The sequence below is a fragment of the Bos javanicus genome, chromosome 29 (genome assembly GCF_032452875.1).
Source record: "Bos javanicus breed banteng chromosome 29, ARS-OSU_banteng_1.0, whole genome shotgun sequence".
In the NCBI taxonomy this organism is placed as follows: domain Eukaryota; kingdom Metazoa; phylum Chordata; class Mammalia; order Artiodactyla; family Bovidae; genus Bos; species Bos javanicus.
Window position 1 is genome coordinate 38,890,935 of NC_083896.1, and position 12,696 is coordinate 38,903,630.

Consider the following 12,696-nt stretch of genomic DNA (forward strand, 5'->3'; position numbering starts at 1 on the left):
CTGTGGAGACAATAAATCTGGGTGGGGGAAACTAAAAATGTCATACCTCTGACCTAATGCTTTGGTGAAAGTATAAAAGAAAACCTGAAGCTTGAAATAAACATGTAGTTCCGTGCTTTGAGTCAGAGGATAAATCATTGTCTGCAGACACCGCTCACCCCTTCAGGATGATTCCCTGGCTGCTGGAGCTGGACTCTGACACACAATAATAGTGGGAGACTTTAATACCCCACTCACACCTATGGCTAGGTCAACTAAACTGAAAATTAACAAGGAAACACAAACTTTAAATGATACAATAGACCTGTTAGACCTAATTGATATCTATAGGACATTTCACCCCAAAACAATGAACTTCACCTTTTTCTCAAGTGCACACAGAACCTTCTCCAAGAAAGATCAAATCCTGGGCCATAAATCTAGCCTTGGTAAATTCAAAAAATATGAAATAATTCCAAGCTTCTTTTCTGACCACAATTCAGTAAGATTAGATCTCAATTACAGGAGGAAAACTAATAAAAATTCCAACATATGGAAGCTAAACAACACAGTGATGAATAACCAACAAGTCACAGAAGAAATCAAAAACAAAATCAAAATATGCATAGAAACGAATGAAAATGAAAACAAAACAACCCAAACCCTGTGGGACACTGTAAAAGCAGTGCTAAGGAGAAGGTTCAGAGCAATACAGGCATACCTCAATAAACAAGAAAAAAGTCAAATAAATATCCTAGTTCTACACCTAAAGCAACTAGAAAAGGAAGAAATGAAGAGCCCCAGTGTTAATATAAGGGAAGAAATCTTCAAAATTTGGGCAGAAATAAATGCAAAAGAAACAAAAAAGACCATAGCAAAAATCAACAAAGGCAAAAGTTGATTTTTTGACAGGATAAATAAAATTGACAAACAATTAGCCAGACTCATAGAGAAACAAAGGGAGAAAAATCAAATCAATAAAATTAGAAATGAAAATGGAGAGATCACAACAACAACACAGAAATACAAAGGATCATAAGAGACTACTATCAGCAATTATATGCCAATAAAATGGACTACTTGGAAGAAATGGACAAATTCTTAGAAAAGTACAACTTTCCAAAACTGAACCAGAAAGAAATAGAAAATCTTAACGGACCCATCACAAGCATGGAAATTGCAACTGTAATCAGAAATTTTCAAGCAAACAAAAGCTCAGGACCAGATGGCTTCATAGCTGAATTCTACCAAAAATTTAGAGAAGAGCTAACACCTATCCTACTCAAGCTCTTCCAGAAAATTTCAGACAATTGTAAACTTACAAACTCATTCTATGAGGCCACCATTGTCTTACTACCAACCCCTGACAAAGATGCCTTAAAAAAGAAAACTACAGGCCAATATCACTGATGAAAACAGATGCAAAAATCCTTAACAAAATTCTAGCAATCAGAATCCAACAACATATTGAAAAGATCATACATCATGACCAAGTGGGCTTTATCCCAGGGATGCAAGGATTCTTCAACATCCAAAAATCAATAAATGTAATGCACCATATTAACAAACTGAAAAATAAAAGCCATATGATTATCTCAATAGTTGCAGAGAAAGTCTTTGACAAAATTCAAAATCCGTTTATGATAAAAACTCTCCAGAAAGCAGGACTAGAAGGAACATACCTCAACATAAAAAAGCTATATATGACAAACCCACTGCAAACATTACCCTCAATGGTGAAAAATTGAAAGCATTTCCCCTAAAGTCATGAACAAGACAAGGGTGCTCATTCTCACCACAATTATTAAACATAGTTTGGGCAGTATTGACCACAGAAATCAGAGCAGAAAAAGAAATAAACGGAATCCAAATTGGAAAAGAAAAAGTAAAACTCTCACTGTTTGTAGAGGACATGATCCTCTACATAGAAAACCTTAAAGTCACCACCAGAAAATTACTAAAACTCAACAATGAATATGGTAAAGTTGCAGGATACAAAATCAACACACAGAAATCCCTTGAATTCCTATACACTAATACTGAGAAAATAGAGAAATTAATGAAACAATTCCATTCACCATTGAAATGAAAGATTAAAATACTTAAGACTATATCTACTGAAAGAAACTAAAGACCTATATATAGAAAACTATAAAACACTGGTGAAAGAAATCAAAGAGGACACTAATAGATAGTGAAATATACCTTGTTCATGGATCAGAAAAATCAATGTGGTGAAAGTGACTATACTACCCAAAGCAATCTATAGATCCAATGGAAACCCTACCAAGCTACCAGTGGTATTTTTCACAGAGCTAGAACAAATAATTTCACAATTTGTATGGAAATACAAAAAACCTCGAATATCCAAAGCAATCTTGAGAAAGAAGAATGGAACTGGAGGAATCAACCTGCCTGACTTCAGGCTCTACTACAAAGCCACAGTCATCAAGACAGTATGGTACTGGCACAAAGACAGAAATATAGATCAACAGAACAAAATAGAAAGCCTAGAGATAAATCCACGCACCTATGGACAACTTATCTTTGACAAAGGAGGCAAGAATATACAATGGAAAAACGACAATCTCTTTAACAAGTGGTGCTGGGAAAACTGGCCAATGACTTGTAAAAGAATGGAACTAGAATACTTTCTAACACCATACACAAAAATAAACTCAAAATAGATTAAAGATCTAAACGTACAACCAGAAAACTATAAAACTCCTAGAGTAGAACATAGCTAAAAACTCTCCGACACAAATCACAGCAGGATCCTCTATGACCCACTTCCCAGAATATTGGAAATAAAAGCAAAAAGAAAACAAATGGGACCTAATCAAAATTGACAGCTTCCGCACAACAAAGGAAACTATAAGCAAGGTGAAAAGACTGCATTCAGAATGGGAGGAAATGTTAACAAATGAAGCAACTGACAAATAATTAATCTCAAAAATATACAAGCAACTCCTGCAGCTCAATTCTAAAAAAAATAAACAACACATTCAAAAAATGTGCCAAAGAACTAATGGGTCAGCTTTTGCCTGAGGGTATCACACAGAATCCTATCAATTATGCCTCTTGTTCTCAGGTCACTCCTGGATTCCACCTTCCTGATTCTGTTATAGCCCCTGCCCCACTGTGTGCCCATGAACTTGGGGTATCTTTTTTATTTGTTGCTTTCACATCTTAAGACTCCAGCAAATCTCTCTACACTTCTTAGTAGTTGCTCCCTTAGGAGACCAGTTCTCGTGATTTGTTCAGGATGTTCCCTGTTTTTTAACCGACATATTTATCTGTACTGAGAACTTCCTTGGCTGAAGATAGCTACGGACAGTTGCTCATCTTATACCTCTCTTCAGGCTGGAGAAATTCTCCCTGATCCTCTGTTCATCACACTGTAGAGTCCTCTAGCCATGCTCCACGCCTCACAGGGCAGTGGGTGCAATCCTCTCCCAGCTGCACAGACCTCTCCAGACCCTTTTAGGAACCTGGTAGAGCCCTGCTCAGAAGGCCTGGGGATTATGAACCCATGGGTTATTTGAATATCTATCTGCATGTGTGTTTGTTTGTATATGTGTTTTTATGTGTGTTTGTATGTGTCTCTGTGAGTGCTTGTGTGTCTCTGACTAGCTATGCATGTTTTTATGTGTCTCTGTGTATGTTTATATGTGTCTGCTTGTTTCCTTCAATGTGTCTGTGTGTCAGTGTCGTTGTGGGTGGTGTATATGTCTGTGTGACTGTGTGTCTGAGAATGCATTTGTGTGTGTCTGCCTGTGTCCATGTACAGTAGCGGGAGCATCACTTGAGCTGACCCTCAGAGGGAGAGGCTTACTGGTCCATGTGTACACTCCAGTCACCCGTTTGGATCAATGGTACCCAGTTGAGTGCTCCCTTGTAGTAGGATTTATCCACCCCACCAAACATCACCTCACCGCCTTTCACCTGCATGTGAAGAGAGAAGAGAGGGGGGATCCTTGGAGGACAGTAATAACAGCACTGTCTGAGAGCTGTGATGGTCCACTTATCAAGGCCCTAATAAAGGTCCCCGTGTACAGATGCAGAAATCGAGGCTAGGAGCTATTGAGATCTAGACCAAGGTCGGTTACTGGCTAATTAGTGGCACAGAGGAGGATAGAAGCTGAGTCACCTGGCTGGGCTCCACCCACTCTATCTTCTGAAGATGCCCTACCTTCTGTGACCTGAGTGCTCAGACACACTCAGAGGACACGGTGCTGAAGCATATTGGCTTTCTCCTTGTCCAGCTTGTCATTTTTAAGGAAAATCAAAGCCTGGGAGTTCTAACGGTATGGGTTCAGGACAACCAGATTTCGCTCTGCTGGCCTATGACCTCTACTGTTCAAAGGGCGCCACACTCAGAAGGGACCCCACCTCTGCTCTGCCTGTCTTGAAATACCTTGTATTTCTTGAACAAGAGGTCCCACATTTTTGTTTTGTATCCCACACTTTAATTTTTCACTGGCTCCTGCAAATTAGGTTGCTGGCCGGGGCTCCCAGTGGAATGCTAATGAGGAAGGAAAGATATCCACCATCCTTCTCCTTCCTTCCTGATCAAATTCATAAGCAAATCGTACTGCTTTTTCCTCCAAATTTTTTCAGGTGGCCTTCCATTAGTCTTCCTCCTCACTCAACCCCCTAGACCAAGTTACTGGTCTTGAGCCCAGGAACAGGGTTGTGTTCCAATAAAACCAGTGGTGAAGCCAGGTACAGCCCTGGGGCTATGTTTATCCTGGGTTATATTATCTCTCAGGATTCTTCTTTATCAAGTGTTCTATAATTTTCGTGCAACTGAAAGCATCTTATAGCTAATTTGGAGAAAGGGAGTGTCCATCTCAGACTTACTTGCTCAAGTAGAAGGCAAAAACAGGCTCAGAAATGTCACCTTGATTCTTCAGGTTGTCAAAGATGGGGATAGCTCCAAAGATGTATATGTTGGGGTAGTTCAAGCCCAGTTCAGTTCAGTTCAGTCACACAGTCGTGTCCGACTCTTTGAGACCCCATAAATCGCAGCATGCCAGGCCTCCCTGTCCATCACCAACTCCCGGAGTTCACTCAGACTCACGTCCATCGAGTCAGTGATGCCATCCAGCCATCTCATCCTCTGTCGTCCCCTTCTCCTCCTACCCCCATTCACTCCCAGCATCAGAGTCTTTTCCAATGAGTCAACTCTTTGCATGAGGTGGCCAAAGTACTGGAGTTTCAGCTTCAGCATTATTCCCTCCAAAGATATCCCAGGGCTGATCTCCTTCAGAATGGACTGCTTGGATCTCCTTGTAGTCCAAGGGACTCTCAAGAGTCTTCTCCAACACCACAGTTCAAAAGCATCAATTCTTTGACACTCAGCTTTCTTCACAGTCCAACTCTCACATCCATACATGACCACTGGAAAAACCATAGCCTTGACTAGACGGACCTTTGTCGGCAAAGTAATGTCTCTGCTTTTCAATATGCTGTCTAGGTTGGTCATAACTTTTCTTCCAAAGAGTAAGCATCTTTTAATTTCATGGCTTCAGTAATTTTGGAGCACCCAAAAATAAGGTCTGACACTGTTTCTACTGTTTCCCCATCTATTTCCCATGAAATGATAGGACCAGATGCCATGATCTTCGTTTTCTGAATGCTGAGCTTTAAGCCAACTTTTTCACTCTCCACTTTCACCTTCATCAAGAGGCTCTTTTGTTCCTCTTCACTTTCTGCCATAAAGGTGGTGTCATCTGCATATCTGAGGTTATTGGTATTTCTCCCAACAATCTTGATTCCAGCTTGTGCTTCTTCCAGCCCAGCGTTTCTCATGATGTACTCTGCATATAAATTAAATAAGCAGGGTGACAATATACAGCCTTGACGTACTCCTTTTCCTATTTGGAACCAGTCTGTTGTTCCATGTTCGTTCTAACTGTTGTTCCTGACCTGCATACAGGTTTCTCAGGAGGCAGGTCAGGTGGTCTGGTATGCCCAAGATGCCATCAAAAGGTACACCCTCACACTCGTATTCCACAACGCTTAGACCGAACAGCTAGTCAGTACTTACAAGGTCCATTATCTGTGGGAAAGAAGGGTGTTCCCACTTACAGATACAAGAAGTGGGGCTAGGACTGGGCTGGGGTACATTGCCATTATGTCCTCAGAGAAGAATTGAGGCTGGGCTGTGTTTTTGGTGGACCTCAAACGGTTAGACCATGCTGGAAGGAAAATTTGTGTTTCATTTGTGAGAGGCTGTAAATTTTAAAACATCTGACCCTCTGAAAAACACCACCTGAGTGAGTCAAATTGGCCTTGTGGCTTCTGTACAGGTGGGGTAACCTAGAGTCAGGCCAGGACCTATTAGTGCCCCCTTGTGGACAAAATGAGTCGAGAGCAAGGTAGCCTTTTCTGTCAACACTGTGACCTAAAAACAGGAATGGAGTGAATTCTCTGTAAGGTACTGTGAATTCTGCATCTGTCCAGGAAGACAGAACCCAAAAACATAGTCTTTCTTGCAGGTATCAAGAAATTGCTGCCTGGGATATTAACTTTTGGAGATATGTGTGTATTTGTGTGAGTGTGTATGAGAGAGAAAGTGAGAGAGGGGAACTACTCAAGTACTTTGGGGAGGCAGGCCATACGTTTTATGAGACTCTCAAAGGCACCTAGAGTGAAAACTCATTTATCAGGCCCCTTGACATCTCCGGCCTCCAGTTTCCACTATGGATACCTGAAGCCCTTGACTGCCCCAAGGATCCCCAGATCAGTTTTATCCTGTCCCTAAACACCCTACAGCAATTTCAGTCCTGAAAAGCCAACCCATCTCCACCGTTTACAACATGTGTGACTTCAGCAAGGCCCTTGCTGTCTGCACCTCAGTTTCCTTATATGTCTCATGAGCTAATCAAACCACCTGCTGTGTGGGGCTGTTGCAGGATTAAACCAAGTATTACTTGAAACTGCCTGGAACAGTCTGTGAATATGAAAGTAGGTGATTTTTTTTTTCCCCTCTTCTCGGTCCCAGCAAAATGAGTCTTGAACTGCTCATGGGCAGAGGAGCTGCAAGTCCATACCTCAAGTCACTCTCTGGGTTAGCTAATCTGTTTGCTTGTGTGTCACCATGGGCACTGCCTCCCCAGGGACAGGATCCTGTGGATAAGATGGTCAATACCTATGGGAGTTAGGCTAGGAAGGGTCCTGCCAGATGGTCCTGCATCTGTTTTTCAAGCAGGGGTCACTCCATAGCTAGTCCTGACTCAGCTTCTTTTTACATGTTACCCGAACAGTGTTATAAGTAAGAAATCCCTTCAAGCTCCCAGATCCATAGGCTATCCAGAAGGTCTTTTGGGTAGGCCGGAAGTTGGAAGACTTGTAATGTCTGAACCTAACTTGTGTAGCTGCAGACACAAGAGATGAGTGTCATCAGGTGCCAAGGGTGGAAACAAGGTGGCAGGGCAAGTGAAGGATGGTCCGGGTATGGGGTGTCTGTACTCACAACAGGCTGGACTGGGGCAAAAGAGGGAGGGCACCCACAAGTCAGATGAGCCTGTGTCAAAGATAACCTGGAATTCCTGAGGGGGTGTTCCATTGGTGATATTACCCATGTAGAGCATCTACAGATAGAAGGAGGGAGTGGATTAGTGAAGAACTGGCTACCCTCTATTCCCACACTGATGGCTCCCTCTGGGTTCTATATATCTCTTGAGATCACTTTCCAACCACTGTGAAGCTCACAGCCTTTGATCACAGAGGTGCTTGCATTTGATATTTTTTTTCCTGTGCTACATTGTATGCAGGATATTGATTCTATGACCAGGCATTGAAATGGTACCTCTTGCACTGGAAGCTCAGAGGCATAACCACGGGGCATCCAGAACCATTGGACACCCAGGGAAGTCCTTGTGCCTTCATTTGAGAAACTCTGTAGTCTCTTCAAACCCAGCCTTTGCACCCCCTTCTCCAGGAGGTCCTTCTTGATCAACCCCAGCCACTCCCTCTAAACTTAGACCACACCAATCAACACCACACAAGTGACCCTTTCATTTGACATGTATTTACTCTTTGCCTATCTCTGAGGCTGGCATGGGCATTCTTGAAGACAAAATAAGTCCTTTTTCTAATCAAAAAACAGTAACCACTATGTGAGATTCTTATGGCCTTACACAGAATACGGGTTCAGTAACTTTTTACTGCTGTGGTTCTTGCATCTGTGGAAACTGAATTCCTCTGCCTGGTTATTCACAGTTGCTTTGCAGTTGGTTCTATCTTCTGATCAGAGATGGTTCACTCTTCATCTGTAACTAGTTCACTCCCTTAGTTCAGAAGGAACTGCTGCTGCTGCTGCTTTGCTAACTTGCTTCAGTCGTGTCTGATTCTGTGCAACCACATAGACAGCAGCCCACCAGGCTCCACCATCCCTGAGATTCTCCAAGCAAGAACACTGGAGTGGGTTGCAATTCCCTTCTCCAATTCAGGAAACTGAAAATTGAAAGTGAAGTCACTCAGTCATGTCCAACTCTTAGCAAACCCATGGACTGCAGCTTACCAGGCCTCTCTGTTCTTGGGTTTTTCCAGGCAAGAGGACTGTAGTGGGTTGTCACTGCCTTCTGCTCAGAAGGAACAATCTCCCTCAAACTAATGACACATCTTTGACACAGAAATGGATGTTTACTTGCCACCTGGTAATTTCTGGGCCCAGTCACCAAGACAAGAGTTGAGGATGATAGTGCCTTCTCCTCTGCGTGGGGCCTCTTTGGCCCAGTGCTTCTGCTCCTGCAGGAGCCCCAGCGACAGCCTCCCACCTGGCTACTCCAGTTGAGCCCCAGTGGGAGGCTAGAGCACCAGGGGATGCTTTGGAGCACCATCCTCCCAAAACATTCATATCCGTGATGTTCTTTAGGGGGTGAATAATTATATTTGAGCCACGAGAAGAAATCTGAGACAGTTTGTAAGCATGTTCCTTGAGGAAATTGTTCAGCATGTTTTTTTCACTGAAGGTATTTCTCATGGTCTTCACTTTCCTTAGAGGTATTTTTTCACTGAACATTTGACAAAGAAAACAAAGAAGATGCTACAATTAGATGTCAGTGTCAAGGTATAATGTCATTGCAATGGCACTGTGGATTTTCTAATCATTTTTATAATTCAACTTATTATCAGAATTTTATGCATCATTTCAGTTCAGTCACTCAGTCATGTCTGACTATTTGTGACCCCATGAATTGCAACATGCCAGGCCTCCCTGTCCATCACCAACTCCCGGAGTTCACTCAAACTCACATCCATCAAGTCAGTGATGTCATCCAGCTGTCGTCTGTCATCTCATCCTCTGTCGTCCCCTTCTCCTCCTGCTCCCGATCCCTCCCAGCTTCAGAGTCTTTTCCAATGAGTCAACTCTTTGCATGAGGTGACCAAAGTACTGGAGTTTCAGCTTCAGCATCATTCCCTCCAAAGATATTCCACAGCTGATCTCCTTCAGAATGGACTGGTTGGATCTCCTTGCTGTCCAAAGGACTCTCATGTGTCTTCTCCAACACCACAGTTCAAAAGCATCAATTCTTTGGCACTCAGCTTTCTTCACAGTCCAACTCTCACATCCATACATGACCACTGGAAAAACCATAGCCTTGACTAGACGGACCTTTGTCGGCAAAGTAATGTCTCTGCTTTTCAGTATGCTATCTAGGTTGGTCATAATTTTTCTTCCAAGGAGTAAGTGTCTTTTTTTTTTTTTTTTTAATTTCAAGGCTGCAGTCACCATCTGCAGTGATTTTGGAGCCCCAAAAAATAAAGTCTGACACTGTTTCCACTGTTTCCCCATCTATTTCCCATGGGACCAGATGCCATGATCTTCGTTTTCTGAATACTGAGCTTTAAGCCAACTTTTTGACTCTCCACTTTCACCTTCATCAAGAGGCTTTTTAGTTCCTTTTCACTTTCTGCCATAAGGGTGGTGTCATCTGCATATCTGAGGTTATTGATATTTCTCCCGGCAATCTTGATTCCAGCTTGTGCTTCTTCCAGCCCAGCGTTTCTCATGATGTACTCTGCATATAAGTTAAATAAGCAGGGTGATAATATACAGCCTTGACGTACTCCTTTTCTTATTTGGAACCAGTCTGTTTTTCCCTGTCCAGTTCTAACTGTTGCTTCCTGACCTACATATAGGTTTCTCAAGAGGCAGGTCAGGTGGTCTTGTATTCCCATCTCTTTCAGAATTTTCCACAGTTTATTGTGATCCACACAGTCAAAGGCTTTGGCATAGTCAATAAAGCAGAAATAGATGTTTTTCTGGAACTGTCTTGCTTTTTCCATAATCCAGCAGATGTTGGCAATTTGATCTCTGGTTCCTCTGCCTTTTCTAAAACCAGCTTGAACATCTGAAAGTTGATGGTTCACGTATTGCTGAACCCAAAGACGTAGGTTTGAATAAAGATTCTGTTCTGTAATGCTGGGTAAGCCATATGACCATGTGGGTTCTCAGTCTCCCCTTTGGTAAAATAGTGGAATGTAATGATTCAAACCCTCCAAATAGGATATCTTGGGGATAGTGAAGTGATGGATATAAGGTGCCTGATAAATAGGAAGTCTCAACAATGACAGCCACTAGCATTGCTGTTGCCATTCCACTGTATCCTTCTCATAGAATCTCAGGAAAGGAGGCAGAAGGGGGATTCCTATCCTTTTTTACAAGGGAGGAATTAGAAATGCAAGAGGCTTGTGAATTGGCTGTGGTCACACTGCTTGTCAGATATAAAACAGTGTATAAGTAGCTCTCCCAATGTTTCTCCAAGTTGAAAGAGAAGAGATAGTTGAAAAAAGAATCCAGGAGATAGGGAACAAGTTATAGAAATGTAGAGGCTTGAGAAAGAAAGATGAGTCAAATGAAAAATTAAAATAAAACAACACAGAGAGAAATACACTCAGAGCCTTTCGAAGAGATGGAGAGATAAATGACAGTGATACAGAGATGCAGACATAGACATATACACACTGAAATAGAGAGGGAACAAAGAGAACATGCTAAATAAAATGTAGAAAAGTGCTATTCCACAGGACCACACCTACATCTGCATTGACTGTGCGCTGAACAATTGCAAGGAGTTCCAATTTCAATAGGTCATGACATGACTGGACCCCAAGAGTTGTGCAGCTATGCAAATCTACACCAAGACCCTTGGGACCCACAGTTCCTATAGCAACGTACTTGTCAATAAGTAAAGGTTGAACTTTAAGATTGTCAAGGAAATATTCCATTCCCTTCTAAAACGGATAAATATAATAATCAGATGAAAAGAAAAATCACAGAAATGAATATGATGTGGCTTACAGTCTCCATACTTACATGACCCTGCAATCTGAGAAGACTACCAGGTTGAGGAGCGCAAGCCACTTCATGCTTCTCTCCTGGCTCCAAGTACTCAGGAAAGTTCAGTTTCTTAGCATGTAGTGGTGACCCAGAGTCCCTAATTAAATATGCTTTAACATGCTGAAGTTTAGGCCTTTAGGCCAAAAATAGGTCTGAAAAAAACACAAAGGTCTCGACAAAATCTCTCCTTCATTAGTGTCCTTGGTAAGTGGACTTTGAAGCTTCTCAGAATACAGAGAATTCAACTGCAATCTCTTCCTTGAAGGTTGGTTGGAAAATCAAACTGATCTGTATGGACATCTAAGAAGATGGAGAACCTTGCCTTCCTGGAGAAAAAAACTGCTAAGAACATCATGAAAATGGATACTAAGGACCATGCTTGACATTCATGGTTTCATGTCATCTTCCTAGCCACTTCATGAGATATGCATTGCCAGGAGCCAGCACAGGAGATCCCACCCATGACAAGGTCATGTGGAGGAGACCTGACAGGCAAGGCTGATGAGGACTCGAGGGACTCCGTCGACCTGCTCAAGCATCTACCCTGAAACCAAAGTCTGTCTGTCTACTGTTTACTATATTATGCCTTTCACCAACTCTTCTGACATTAACAGGGGGCTATCCCTGACCAATGGCACCCCACTCCAGTACTCTTGCCTGGAAAATCCCATGGATGGAGGAGCCTGGTAGGCTACAGTCCATGGGGTCGCTAGAGTTAGACAGGACTGAGTGAGTTCCCTTTCACTTTTCACTTTCATGCATTGGAGAAGGAAATGGCACTCCACCCCAGTGTTCTTGCCTGGAGAATCCCAGGGACGGGGGAGCCTGGTGGGCTGCCATCTATGGAGTCGCACAGAGTCAGACACGACTGAAGCGACTTAGCAGTAGCAGCATCCCTGACTACCTTTCTCTGAAGAAAATCAACTTAGGGCTCTAGTTAATAAGTCTCTTGGGCATGAAAGGAATATTTTAATTCAAACCCCTCTGTTGGCATTTTAGCTTGCTTGGCAGGTTTATCCATACTCTTGCAACTAACTCACATGATCGTTCACAACTTCCCAACCATAAAAGGCATGGGAAGCCTAAGCATTCTAAAAGTCCTAATGGGCATAGAGCCCTTTGGGGGGTGAAAAATTATTAGAAGAGTACTGGTGAAGGGTTTCATTGTTGAGCCAATGCTTGCTGCCAAGTTTCCATATCCCTTATCCATTGTGTGCCTGGGAGTGCATTAATTAATATAGTTGGAATGTAGGAAAAACAAGTAGTAGCCTTGGCATTAACAACATTAGACCTTTGAGTTAATAAGTTCTTTTTGTTGTTGTTGTTGTTGTAACCCACTGCACCTTTGCTCCATAAGAATGTAA

At 42.4% G+C, this 12,696-nt stretch overlaps 1 pseudogene; it reads right to left on the bottom strand.

Moving 5' to 3' along the window:
- Positions 1-4,837: 4,837 nt before the first annotated feature.
- LOC133241858 (pregnancy-associated glycoprotein 1-like) lies at positions 4,838-11,361 on the bottom strand (annotated as a pseudogene).
- Positions 11,362-12,696: the final 1,335 nt, after the last annotated feature.